The sequence below is a fragment of the Macaca mulatta genome, chromosome 14 (genome assembly GCF_049350105.2).
Source record: "Macaca mulatta isolate MMU2019108-1 chromosome 14, T2T-MMU8v2.0, whole genome shotgun sequence".
Classification (NCBI taxonomy): Eukaryota; Metazoa; Chordata; class Mammalia; order Primates; family Cercopithecidae; genus Macaca; species Macaca mulatta.
The window spans coordinates 122,784,093-122,798,815 of record NC_133419.1 but is presented as its reverse complement, the minus strand read 5'-3'; the positions used below and the strand labels follow the sequence as shown (position 1 = coordinate 122,798,815).

At 38.4% G+C, this 14,723-nt stretch overlaps 1 protein-coding gene and 1 long non-coding RNA gene across 7 annotated transcripts in view; both read left to right on the top strand.

Moving 5' to 3' along the window:
* LOC106993508 (uncharacterized) overlaps nucleotides 1-14,723 on the top strand; it is a 336,731-nt gene that overhangs the window by 223,673 nt on the left and 98,335 nt on the right. The window lies entirely within an intron of this gene.
* Nucleotides 1-14,723, top strand: part of BLID (BH3-like motif containing, cell death inducer) — a 43,052-nt gene that overhangs the window by 15,407 nt on the left and 12,922 nt on the right.

Genomic DNA, 14,723 nt, shown 5'->3' with positions numbered 1-14,723 from the left:
ATGCTTGAATAGTGCATGTAAAGAGAATTCACCTGGGGACATGTGTACATGAGTGCTGGTACCCGACCCGATTCTGCCATAACCAAATCCTTTAAACTTTATGACCTCCACTGTCCAAATATGTAAACTTGTGAAATGAAACAGAATAGTTTCTGTGGTGCCCATAATGAATATTTTGTAATTCTGGGACTGTCACTCAGTAATCTTTGATTTCATGAGTAGACTCTTACTTCTTTTTTTTTTTTGAGCTGGAGTCTCACTCTGTCACCCAGGCTGGAATGCAGTGGTGTGATCTCCGCTCACTGCAAGTTCTGCCTCCTGGGTTCACGCCATTCTCCTGCCTCAGTATCCCGAGTAGCTGGGACCACAGGCGTCTGCCACCACACCCAGCTAATTTTTTGTATTTTTAGTGGAGACGGGGTTTCACTGTGTTAGCCAGGATGGTCTCGATCTCCTGACCTCGTGATCCGCCTGCCTTGGTCTCCCGAGGTGCTGGGATTACAGGCGTGAGCCACCGCACCCGGACGACTCTTACTTCTTAGACTCCATATCCTCCTGTCTTATAGCGTGGAAGGGTATTTCCCCAGTTCTATCTCTGCACTGTCAAAGGGACATAAGCAGAATAGTAAGGAACATTTTCAGTAATGGTTACCACATCAAACTACTAACACTGAAGGCCATATTAAGGCAGTGGAAAAAGTACCCTGAGAAGAAAGTAAATATTAATCCCCTTGTTGGTTCCATGGTTTGCTGATGACTAAGGTAATAAAGAAAAGTAAATTAGTTTCTGCCAAGCTAATGTCTATGATCAGACACTGAATATCATTTTACAGTGTAGATTATCTCAGTGGTGAACAGGAGGGAATGTGTCAGATTCACCACCTCCTTCCCTGGTTCCCATTTGTGCTCTTTCGGAACAAAAATTATGTGCTTCGTGCTCCACCGCCAACTGCAGTATGGAGCACATGAGAGCTTCTGTGGCCCTTCTCAACCCTTTTACATCAGTCACAGAACTCCCACTGTTCTGTGCTAATGCAAAATGCAATAACGTTTAGCATCAGGACATCTCTGAGTCAAGAGGTTAACGGAAAACACATCTCCCATTGTGTTCCTGCAGCTCTGATACTGTTAATGGTGAAAACACCATGGAGACAAATAGATCTCTCTTTATTCAGGAAGCTTTGAGTGAAGAGAAAGTATATATGACATCTTTACAGCATGAGAGCCTCTCTATATGGTGCATTAAGGAGGGTGGAGGAGGGGAGACGTTCACGTAACATCATGTTTAATATCGCTTGAGCCTTGTCTAGAAGATGGACTCTGTCTTCTTCATTTTCTTTCTGTTGCTTTAATAAATAGTTCCAGTTCTGGCAGGGGAAAATGAGTTTTCACCTCTCAAGATACAAATTCAGGGAAAGAGGACTCTTTGAATAAGCACAGTAGAGACTTTATGAGGTATTTCTTAAAATGTGACCCAAATAAATGTTTGATAACATAGCCACCTCTTTCTTACTTATCCTACTTTGTGCATCTTGCCTTTCTCTTCTGAGTGCCTCAGGTAGAAGGAATGTGGATCAATATATTTGTGAAAAGGAGTCAAGGCAAAACAAATCAATACATTATGATTACACTGAGATTTTTACTTGAAAATTACCTGAAAGTAGACTGTGTGCTCTGTGTGGTCATCTAAAGATCACAGGCAAACACATTTTTGTGATCTTACTATCCGTTCACTTGCGAGGCTTTCTCGGGAATCTTAGTCAAGATCACTTCTTGTTCTTATAAGACTTTAAAAAGAAATTTGTTTTATAGTTTATAAACTGATCGGAAGCTAAAATTAAGATGTCCCATTTCTTCAAGTGCTAAAGACTTTTCTCTCTGTGGTTAAAAAAAAAAAATTCTGGGTCAGAAATCCACTTTCAGGGTTATCTGCACATTTCAGATCCAACAAATAATTATCACTTTTTTATGTTAAATATAGTCTTTGAAACATTTGAGGGATATACATTATTTATTACTGCTAAGTCCTGCTGTCAGATGACTGTGAGGGCTTTGATGAGGGGAACAGAGAAAGAGGAGCGGGCCACACATTCAGCTTTTACATTGACTCAAAAACTTTTAGACATGTTTCCAAAGCAGGCTGATCACTGCAATTCTAGTGCTCTAATTGTTGATTGAATTGTACCAAGGGCAGCCAAATTTCATGTATCAAAGTTCATCAAGTCCAGGAAAGAAAGACAGCAATTCCAGAATGACTCATTGTTTGATGAATAAGGCCTCAAGTGTTCTGTGGTTGCCATTTTTATATTTGAATAAAATGTATAGGATTCAAATCATAACTTGAATTCCGAATTGGGACGCATGATGCTCCATGGTGAGCCTGCAGTGTTAGAGCAACATACTGCTCCTGCTCAGCTGCCAATAAGCAACTTTGAAACATAAATGGAACATTCGTGGTGTGTGTTCTAAATACTCAAGGGGCTTAAAAGAGTCTTTTAATCTATTTGTAACTTTTTATTATTGAGTAACGAAGTGCTATTGATATACTGGAACCAATATGCAAAACACATATTGAATGAAGCATAATTAAAGGATAATATATCCCTCAAAGACTGAAGAGAAAGGCGCAAAATGAATTTATGGAAAGTAAGCTTTTTATTATTTGCCATGACCAAGAAGCAGAGTTTCTGGTTAATCAATATAGTTTTTAATAGAATTGCCATGTATGAGATATACAAATGACCAGTTTTTAAAATAAAGAATATATTCTGCTTAAAACTAAAACTGTTGGCCAGGCATGGTGGCTCACGCCTGTAACCCTAGCACTTTGGGAGGCCAAGGTGGGTGGATCACCTGCCTGGCCAACGTGGTGAAACCCCGTCTCTACTAAAAATATGAAAATTAGCCAGGCATGGTGGCGGGCGCCTATAATCCCAGCTACTCAAACTTGGGAAGCTGAGGCAGGAGAATCACTTGAACCTGGGAGGCCGAGGTTGCAGTGAGCCGAGATCATGCCATTGCACTCCAGCCTGGGTGATAAGAGCAAAACTCAAAAAAAAAAAAAAAAACAACAACAAAAAAAACCAAAAAACTGTTTAAAATACAATTTAACGTCTCCTAAGATTTATACATTATTCTGATTCCTGCATGCTTGAAGGTCACTGGTCTAAAACCAAATTTATCTTGTATGATTAGTTGACACATAACAGTGCAAATTACAGACCTCACTTGGCAGAATACTGGTTAAACGAGAGTTCACCATATATGTTCTGTGGCTTAAGTTGGAAGCTTACGTTAACATTGACTGATCTTATCTAATGGGAAAGTGCCAGAATGTTCTGTTGCAAATAAAGCATTACTCTTCACTGGTCTATCCAAATGTTTACTTCTGGATATAGCATATACTTATCCTGTAAGCTTGGGTGGCTCTAAATTCATCCAGCTCTGTTGGCCATTCCCTGCCTTGCCAGATCTTTTCTCTACCTTTTTCTCTCTGGCTCTACGCTCTCAGAGGCTCACCTTCATGCATTGCCTCAACAGTCTCTTTTGCCCACCAGCTTCTGAGTGTGTTTGGCCAAAGGGAGTCAACAAGGAGAGATCAGAGGGAAAGTGAAGAGAGAGGTTAGGGTACTAAATGCCCCTGACTTGCTTCCTGTAGGCTACAGAGAGGACCTGACTTTATTCCTTCCTGAAGGGGGCCATCTCTTGCAGTCTCAGCTCTCTCTCTGGCCTCTGATAACTACTTGCCCTTCTTGCTCTTTCAGGCCTTGGGGTGTAAGGACTTCCTGCTATTGCTAGTCCTGGAACACTTCGCCATCTCTTCTTGGTCCCTCTTAACTCTGTCCAATCTTTACAAATTATCCTTTCATGAAACTTTCCTCAGTTTCCCCACCTACATGTGTGATTTTCTTGTCTAGACTCTGATTCACCATCTGAGGTCAATGTAAACGAGATAACAGAAGTTAGTCACTCACTTTCCATCATGTGTGGGAGATGAGGGTTGGAGGAGTAGATATTTATCTTTCCTGTCATACTGTAAGCTCTGGAAGGGCAGAGACCATATCTAATACTGCCTTTATGATTTCTTGCAAAACCTGGCAAAGGGCTTAGCTCACAGTGCATGCTCGGTGCACATGGAGAGTCTCACTGAGTTCTGAAATCCCCAAATTTGTTATGGGCTTAAATAAAAGATAAGCTCTTGACTTAGAATGTAGACTTGAAGAAGTCAAGGGCCACATGATTTTTTTAACAGCATTTCTAATGGAATATAATCTCTCATGATACAACTATCATACTGACTCTGGAAATTCTAACTAAATAAAAATAGGAAATTTCCTTCCTGGGTTAGGTTGATTTGTGTTTAGCTGATAAGAAATAATTCTACTTTAAATGTTTAGATCCAATTTTTCTAACTTTTAATTTTACGTTACCAGCTCATCCCCTACTATTTGTTAGTTTTTCCTATTTCTGTGTGTGTGTGTGTGTGTGACTTTCACCTCTTCGGGAATATTCACAATTTTCTGAATATAATCTCAGTAGGGAGAACACGTAGAGTGATCAAAACAAGATTTAAGAACTAGGGAATAATGAATAGTGACCAGAATAGGTATCTTTACTATTTATTTATTTAGAGAGGGAGTGTGGCTCTTGTAGCTCAGGCTGGAGTGCAGTGGCACGATCTCGGCTCATTGCAACCTCCACCTCCCGGGTTCAAGCAATTCTCCCGCCTCAGCCTCCCAAGTAGCTGGGATTACAGGCACCTGCCACCACGCCCAGCTAATATTTGTATTTTTAGTAGAGATGGGTTTTTGCCATGTTGGCCCAGCTGGTCTCGAACTCCTGACCCCAGGTGATCTGCTTGCCTTGGCCTCCCACAGTGCTGGGATTACAGGCTTGAGCCACTGCACCCAGCCTTTAGGATATAGACTTTAAGAAGTCAAGGGTCACATTATTTTTTTTCTACAGCATTTCTAATGGAATATAATCTCTCATGATACAACTATCATACTGACTCTGGAAATTCTTAAGGAAATTCTTATTTCTTAAGGTTCATATTGCTGAGTCACTTTGACTTTTACCCTAATGCCAAACTTCTGTATACTTCAAGTTTCAATAATATTTCATATTTTATGTAATACAGAAAATGAAAATGGAAAATACTTTGGTTTGTAAAGCGGTAAGTTGTAAATGTATCATATTCATTTTCTATTCTGTACAAATTCCTCTTTTAATCTCTAATTTCTATGAAACTAGTGAAAGTAGGTTATGAAAACCAGTGAGAGACAACTTGCCTTTTGACTTTCTTGACTGAAAGGAAACTGCCTGACTAGTTCAAAGAGCAGATTCTTCACTGTTCACATTTTGCAAACAAGAGCATTTCTTTAACAAATGGAGGAGTGTGGAACATTGTCAATTCAGATAAGTTAAACTTTGCATCTTCTCGATAAGTTGAGCTGTTTCATGATCATTTTACTAGTCTACTTGGGAAGTGACTGAAGCACTGTTAGATAAGTTAAAATGAAAAAAAAAAAAGTATGGAAAATATTTTTACCAACTGTTTCTTCTCGGCTTCTTGGCAAAGATCAACGGTTATGTTCCCTATCTAGGGACTATCTCTTGTGGGCCAGACCGGATGATCTAATAGGTCTTTATAATCTCTAAATACTGTGACTTTTATCCCCAAGTGAACTACATAGTTTATTTACATAGAAACACACTCGCAGGCTTAAGGAAATGCAGTCTGACTAATGCTAAGGAAAGTGAGCCAGGATGACTCAAGTGACTTTTTTTCTAAATAGGTTAAGTAAATTAAAATCATAGACGTTCTCTCTCATTCCCCTCCAGCATGTCAATATGTAGATTTTAGATGTCAGAATTCCCCAGTAGTGAATTAGTTTTCCTGCCATCAGCAAATTACAAATGCATTGTCCCTAAACCTTTGTCATACTTCAAGAAAGCTCTTAGATAGAGATTTGGTTTAATTTTTATTTTAATTCCACATTCTATCCCAGGCACATGGAAAATTAAAAATGTTGGGAATGATAGAAAAATAAAAATTGCTAGAAAAATGCAAGCATGATAAATAAAGCATCATCACTGTGCATTTCAACTTGATTAAGAATGTAGTTTTGGTGTTGCTTGTTTGTTTTGAGACAGAGTCTCGCTCTTTCGCCCAGTGTAGTGGCACAATCTTGGCTCACTGCAACCTCCGCCTCCTGGGTTGAAGCATTTCTCTTGCCTCAGCCTCCTGGGTAGCTGGGACTACAGGCGCCCACCACCACACCTGGCTAATTTTTTATATTTTTGGTAGAAATGGAGTTCCACCATGTTGGCCAGGCTGGTCTTGAACTCCTGACCTCAACTGATCCGTCTGCCTCGGCGTCCCAAAGTGCTGGAATTACAGGCGTGAGCCACTGTGCCCGACCTAAGAACGTATTTTTGTGCCATGGGCTACATTTATCTAGACAAATGAAGCATTGGGAGGAATGTCAATATTTTAATAAAACATTCCTTCCCCAGGACTGTTAGCAAAGACAACTCTTTTTAAAAATTTCAATAGTTTTGGGGGAACAGGTGGTTTTTGGTTACAAGGATAAGTTCTTTAGTGGTGATTTCTGAGATCCTGGTGCACCCATCACCCGAGCAGTGTATATTGTACCCAATGTGTGGTCTTTTATCTTTCACCCCCACTCCCACCCTCAAAGACAACTTTTTTAAGAACTCTTTTTTACCCTTGGCTGGGCGCGGTGGCTCATGCCTGTAATCCCAACACTTTGGGAGGCCGAGGCAGGCAATTCACGGGGTCAGGAGATCAAGACCATCCTGGCTAACACGGTGAAACCCCGTCTCTACTAAAAATACAAAAAATTAGCCGGGCGTGGTGGCGGGTGCCTGTGATCCCAGCTACTTAGGAGGCTGAGGCAGGAAAATGGCGTGAACCTGGGAGGCGGCAATTGCAGTGAGCCAAGATCGCGGCCCTGCACTCTAGCCTGGGCGACAGAGTGAGACTCCGTCTCAAAAACACAAACAAGAAAAGAACTATTTTTTACCCTCTATGTTGTGCAAGCATTTTAGGCTTTCCATATCAGGTAATACTTCGAATGGCCTATCTGGGATCAAAAATCAAAGCTGTTTTTATTGTTGCTGTTGATTTAAATTTTTTTTAAATTGAATCTCCTTCATACATGGCCTTGGGCCTCTTACAAGTAAATATAGGGACAGTCAAAAGATCTTGCTTTCAGAGGGCTTAGGGCTTCTCAGCTGATTACTTGCCCAACTCTTGCATACAGTGGTTAAAAGAATGTAGCTAAATTATACCTATTAAGAAGGTATAGATAATCCCATTATCTATAGATTGTGTTTCTAAGGTAGTATAGGATAAACTTCAGGCCACTCTGTTTTCACGGGAGGTGTCTGGATGCTGGTCTGTTCTGATGAAAATGATGGTAGCAAGGAATTCTGTCTGAGGCTTGCTGATAGGGCCCAGCCATCATGCTCTCTGCTTCCAGAATCCTGATTTATTATTTGGAAATCTCTTCTATTTAGTACTGAGGAGAAAAGCCTTCTAAATATAATGCATTACTTTCTGGCAGCCCATAGCTTGGCAACCCATGGCACAATTGATGATGTTGCTTATCCTTAAGCTAAAGTATTTCTTAAAAGCTGATCATTTTTCTACTATCTCTGTATAGCACAGCCAACCCTTGAACAACTCAGGAGTTAGGGGCAGCAACCCCCACACAGTTGAAAATCCAAGTATAACATAGCTACTAATAGCCCACTGTTGACTGGAAGCTTTACCAATAACATAAACAGTTGACTAACATATATTTTGTATGTTATCTGTATTATATACTAGAGTCTTACAATAAAGTAAGCTACAGACGAGAACATGTTATTTAAAAAATCATAAAGAAGAGACAATATATTTACTATCCATTAAGTGGAAGTGTGTCATCATAAAGGTCTTCGTTCTTGTCATCTTCACGTTGGGTGGCCTGAGGGGCAGAGGAAGAGGAGGGGTTGGTCTTGCTATCTCAGGGGTAGCAGAGACGGAAGGAAATCTGCTTATACGTGGACTCATGAAGCTCAAACCCATGTTGAAGAGTCACCTGTAAATGCTAAAAGCCCCAGTAAGTCACTCCCAACCTCTTCTGTATCAGATGACGACATCTCTCGGAGCGCTTCTGACAATAAATTCAATATGGACTGTAGCATATATTCCTTTCTGTTTTTTGTTTTGTTTTGTTTTGTTTTTTTGAGACAGCATTTCATTGTGTTTCCCAGGCTGGAGTACAGTGGTGTGATCAGGGCTTACTGTAGCCTCCAACTGTCGTGCTCAGTGGATCCTCACACTTCAGCCTCCCAGGTACCTGGGACTACAGGTGTGCACCACCATGCCCAGCTGATTTTCTTCTTCTTCTTCTTCTTTTTTTTTTGGAGAGATGGGGTTTCATTTTGTTGCCCAGGCTGATCTTGAATTCTTAGGCTCAAGCAATCCTCTCACCTTTGCCTCCCAGAGTGCTGAGATTACAGAGGTGAGCCACCACACCCAATAATATATTCCTTATCTTGCAGGGTCTTAAGGTTTATTAAGCGAGAATACTAGCCCCATAAACATAATTCATTTTGTTAACTTCATTCAGTGTCTCATCATGCATTCTGCCTATGATTTATCTTTTCTAAGTTTTATTTTATTTTAAATTGACAAATAGTTGTATATACTTATGGAATACGATGGAATGTCTTGACACCTATATATGTGGAATGATCAAATCAGGCTAGTTAGCATACTCATCACTTCAGATATTTATGATATATCTTTAATCTCAATCACTTTCATATATCATGCTTTGGAATTATCCTAAAACTTGGATTCCTATTGAAGGCTACACTCAAGGTTGAGGATATGTTTGTTTGGGCTGTCTGTGTCCTCTGAAGCCTAGGTCAGAGACTAGCCTTTTTCTCTGTTTCCTTCTCCCCTCCCTTAGACAACTCTTTCTTCTGTTTTCACATAACACTTTGTTTAAACAACTAACATATCATAGCATATAATACTTAGTGTTGTATATGTCTATTTTGTGAAAGTTTTTTGAATTATTTGATTGGATAGACACCATGTTAACCATCCTTTTATTCCCAGGTTGACTCGGAATAGGTGCTCAATAAGTGTGTGTTCACTTGAACAAAATTTTCTTCTGGCAAGCAATTTTTCACAAGTCTCTGATTTAGGAAATGTTAATCTCAGGTCACCTTTATGCCCTCCGTGTAAGTTCCATAGAGGTTTATTTTAGCATCTACAGAATTTTTACCTTTCATTCTGCTGTTGCTTCAGTGCACATGATCCAGTCTGAAACACGTTCAACAGCCAATGACACTAGGCTGCAACTGAAGCTTAGCTTTTGAAAAGTTACCTTAGCATGTTGGGAATCACCAGATATTAAAGGGTTCATTACACCATAAATATGTAGAAAATACCTCAGGAAGAAATATTGTAATGCTTATCAGTACAGAACTGACTTATTTTCATTACTTAATTTTTTTAAATTTTAGAGTAATCACGTTCAATTTTCCTGCAACAAAACAAAACTTACTGGGGAGAAATGTCCCTTGTTAAATGGCTGGACCTTGATGTACCCTTTTCTATATTGTTCATTAGATGTAAATAAAACCATCATAGTCATGAAATTGATAAATTGCTTTGCTTTGATGTTACTAAGCTTTTACAGTTGTAGCTTCCTACAGAGCTACGTCTCTTAGTATAGTTTTTGAAGTTTTTTTTTAACTAAGAAATACATTTTATGATGATGTTGATAGTGATGGTAATGATGGCAATTTATTTTGTTAGTATTCACTGTGCAAATGGAATAGAGAATAAAGAATGAGTTACTTTTTTCATTTAATCAAAATTGAAAAGTCCTTCAAGTTAAGTGATGTGCTATTATGGTATTAACTGTGTCTAGCAATGTCTATTCAATTTAAGATTCATTGAATATGTTTATTCTTATGTTTTCTTTTGGATTCCTAGGAATAAAGTACATAAATTTCTGTATCTGGGAAGATTTCAATACAACCCTGCCTAAAAAGTTAATATTATAATAGTTAATCACACGTAGGTTTTCCCAATCAATTTTATTTTGGCCTGTCAAATAATTCTTAATTTACCACTTTTGTTTTTTCTTTTTTTCCTATGTCTACTGCCAGTTTTAATCTACCAATAATATGGTCCATTGACAATGTGTTGTACCTTGTTCAATTTTAACTGTTATACAGAGGTTACATGTAAATGTATCTATCTATACATTATATATTACATACATATACATATTAAGCATATGGGAGGCACATTTATTCATTCATGTATTAAATAGTACTTTACTGAGCATTTATGCTAGGTGCTGTGGTAAATGCAAGATTGAAATGGTATTTCCTGCCCTCAACGATCTTGAAATGTAGTGTGAAGAATAAAATAATTACAAATACAAATGCATTAACTGCAGTTCCAAAGTGCTATAGTGAATTCAAGGAAGAGACTATTTCCAATTGTAGAATCAGAGTAGGCTTCATGGAGAGATGTACTTTATATTGGGGCTTGAAGAACAGGTAAAGTTTTGATGGACAGAGATGAGGGGGCAAAATATTCCACATAAAGAGAAAAGTGCAGACAGGGGACTTGATTAGAGAGAAATAGGACGTCTTCAAGAATGCAAATAGTCTATTTGGGCTGAGACATAGTTTGCAAATAGGTTTAGTAGAAGAAAAGGCTTTACAAGTAATCTGAAGTCAGTTCGTAGAAGAATTTGAATGCCATGTAAAGGTGTTTGAACTTTTGCCAGGTAGCTATGGGGAGCATGTAGGTTGATTAACTGTCTACTTTAGATGGTTAATTAGCTTATAAAGTGGACAGGACAGGATGTGAAGAGACTAGTTAGGAACTTACTACTATAGGCTCAGGTGATCTATGTATCAGTCTGAAATAGAGTGTTGGCAGTGTGTGTAGAAAGGAGGGGATATTTGGCAGATCCTGTCTGTGCAATTGGATTTTAAGTAGATCAATAAGAATAAGAACAATGAAGACTTGTTGAAAGTTGATTAGGTAAATTAATTTATTTTGCATTTAAGCAATATGTGTTTGTGAATTTTTGCAGAAATAGTTGGCAGACCAGCAATGGACACACAAAAAACAAACTGATTACCGCGATCGAAGTTTGGAAGATAAAAACTTGTAAAAGATCAAACGATAGTGGATTGTGGGGTGCTAGTGAAAGCATCATCAAAATAACTTCCCAAATATTACTGACTAAATAAAGCACAGCTAGAAGAGAGTGACTGGCTGGGGGAATAAGTAGGAGTTTTTGTTTTTAGGCCTTAAGTGGAAGTTGAATAGATTCAATAGAAGTGGAGAGTGGGATATGTGGCAATTAAGAAGGGACTTCCTGAAGGTGAAGCAGTTGGGGATACTGATACTGAAGTTCAGGTTGTGGCTGTGTTTACTGATGACTAAAATGGAAAGGAGACAAATATCGTTAGCATTGATGAAGCCAGGGTACTAGAAAAATCCTTAGTGTAGCCAGGATGAGGAAAAAGACCCTAAAATGAGATAGAACTAAGTTACTTACTAAATTGCTAATCTTTCAAGAATTCCCTTTATCATTTCAAATGCAAGTATCAATATACTTATTTCTTATTGACTCAAGGTGACTGCCAAGAAGTTCACAATCATTGTGCGTGTTTCTAGGTACAGTCAATCCTCATTATCCATAGATTCCACATTGTGAGTTAGCCCACTCACTAAAATGTATTTGAAATCCCCAAATTAACACTTGCTGAGCTTCTGTAATCATTTATGGACATGTGCAGAGTGGCAAAAAATGTGTGTCACCCGATGCCACTGTTCTTTGCATTTGTATGCTTTCTGTTGATGATTTTGCTGTTTAAAATGACTCCCAAGTGTAATGTTGAAGTGCTGGCTAGAGTTCCTAAGCATAAGAAGGTTGTGATGTGCCTGATGAAGAAAATATGTGGCTAATAAACTTCATTCAGGCATGAGTTACAGGGCTTTTAGCTATGAGTTCATTGTTAATGAATCAACAATACATATTAAATAGGATGTCTTTAAACAGAAACACACATAAAACAATGTTGTGCATTGATCAGTTGACAAAAATGTGGCCAGAGGCTTTTAGGAAACGAACCCTGTATTTCCCCTAGGAGCAATGCTTTAGTATTCACTAATTCGCTATTAGCAGCAACCATGTAGAACACAGCTACCGCGAGTAACAAGAATGGAGTGTACTTTATTCGTTTTGGTTCACGGTAGCTGCCTTCGTTGTTTGGATCCTCACTCAAGTTGAAAACCAAACTCATAAATCTTATTTAACGTTTTATTTTGAAGTAATTTTACACTTATAGACAAGGTGCAAAAATAGTGCAGTATTCTCATAGAGCCTTCATCTAGCTTCCCCTAAAGTTAACATCTTCATAACCATAGTATCCAAGCCAGGAAGTTAGCTTGGTTATACTACTGACTAATCTATAAACCTCATTAGAATTTCTCAACTTTTCCCATAGATGTCCTTTTTCAGGTCCAGGATCCAATCCAAGATCCCACATTGCATGTAGTGTCACATTTGTTCAGTCTTAATCTGTGACAGTGTCTCAGCTTTTCTGTGGCTTACTACTGGTCAGATATCTTGCAGACTGTCCCTCAGTTTGGGTTGGTCTGGTGTTTCCTTGTGATTAGATGGAGGTTTTTCATTTTTGGCAGGAACACCACGCAAGCAACGATGTGCCCTTTTCACTGCATCTTCTCGGGGTCGATTATGGCAAGACGTTGTCTCCCGGGTGATGTAAATTTTGATTACTTGGGTAAGGTTCTATCTCTCACATTTCTCCACTGTAAAGTTACCATTTTTCTCTTTGTAATTAAAAAGTGGAATATGATTCTTTAACACCAAAACATTCTACAATATTACTTCTCAATCAATCAGTGAGCACATTATCAGTAGCCCGTTCTGTCCTGAGCATGGCAATAAGGCATAATTTTAAAATGGTATTTATTTTATTTTATTTTTTATGCTTATGGATACATAATGGTTATACATATTTGTGGGGTGCATGCAATATTTTGGTACAAGCATGCAATGTGTATCACTGATCAGATCTGGGTAATAGGATATCCATCACCTCAAATATGTGTCATTTCTTTGTGTTGGAAACATTCCAAGTCTACTCTTCTAGTTACTTTGAAGTATATAATAAGTTATTGTTAACTATAGTCACCCTATTTTGCTATTGAGTACTGGGTCTTATTTCTTCTATCTAATTGTATTTTTGTACTAATTAATCAACCCCTCTTTATTCCTTCTCCCCACCGTCCTTCTCAGCCTCTGTTAACCATCACTGTACTCTCCACTTCCATGAGATCATGCATGGGTATTCTTTTGTTCATTGGGAACTGATAGTCTAGTCGGTATGATAGTCATGGCACATAGTAAACAACATATACAAGAAAGAAACAGAAAATTACATGTGGCAAATTGTCTGACACAGAATATATGCTATAGGAGTGATCAGGGAAGGCTTTCTGTGGAAAGTGGAAATTTGTGCCGGACACTGAAGGGTAGATAGGATTTTTTTTTCAGTAGAACTTCATAATTCGGTTAATTCAGTGAAATATATTGAGTACCTCAGCTCCTTAAGGAATCATGCTGGAAGCCAGGGATATATAGATAAAAAATAGAATCTCTACCTTCAGAGAGCTCCCAGTCTGGTGAGAAAGACAGAGATACCTGTCAGTGGAAAGAAAATATGATAAGTGTTGTGTAGAGATGGGAGAGGAGAGGGCTTTACAAGGTGTGAGGACCAATATTACACCTTAGAGATGAAAGGAGAAAGTCTTCTTTCATCTAGGTTATCTAGTCTAACTTTCTGCACTCCAAGAATGCCAGAAAAATTTCTGTGATGATGTCACTCAATCTATACATGAAAACTTCCAGTCATAAGAAGTTAATTTCTCAAGACATCTTATTCCACTGCTTTATGTCTCTCATGGATAGAAGATAATATTTTTTATTGAGCCAAAGTTTACCTCCTCCAAACTTTCACCAGTGGATTTAGTTCCTATCTCCTTAGCCACAGGGAGAAAATCTACTCAGATAGTCCTTCAAAACACTGACATTGCATCCTTTCTTTATGTCACTTCTTTCAGGTCAAACATGAATAAATCTATATCTATACTATATGTATGATATCTAGATCCTTCATAATTCTTCATGTATTTGTCAATTGATACAGAAAACAGAATTGAAAATATTCTTGAGCTGTCCCATCAGTGAAGAACACCATGTAGCTAGCCCCTCCCTTCTTTTAGGCAACGTAAGTCTATTAACTAAGCCTAAGTGCGCATTGGCCATTTTGGAAGCAGAACCTTTGTCTTTGTTTATCTTTTCCTTGTAACTAATCCATACCCTCTCACCCTCATCCTGACCTTCTCTCCTGAGAATTTTTTAGAATAATAATTGTACAGGGTCTTCTCCCATCCAGTTCAGTTGGAGCTTTGAATCTAACATTCAAAATGTATTTATTTCTGTCACATTTCGTGCTCTTCATTTTGACCTCTTGTTGGAGTTCTCTTTGAACTTTGATCTTGTCATCTGGTGTAGCTTTTGTTTCCCCCCATTTTCAATATGTGCAAATTTGATAAGAATGTAATCTATTTTCAT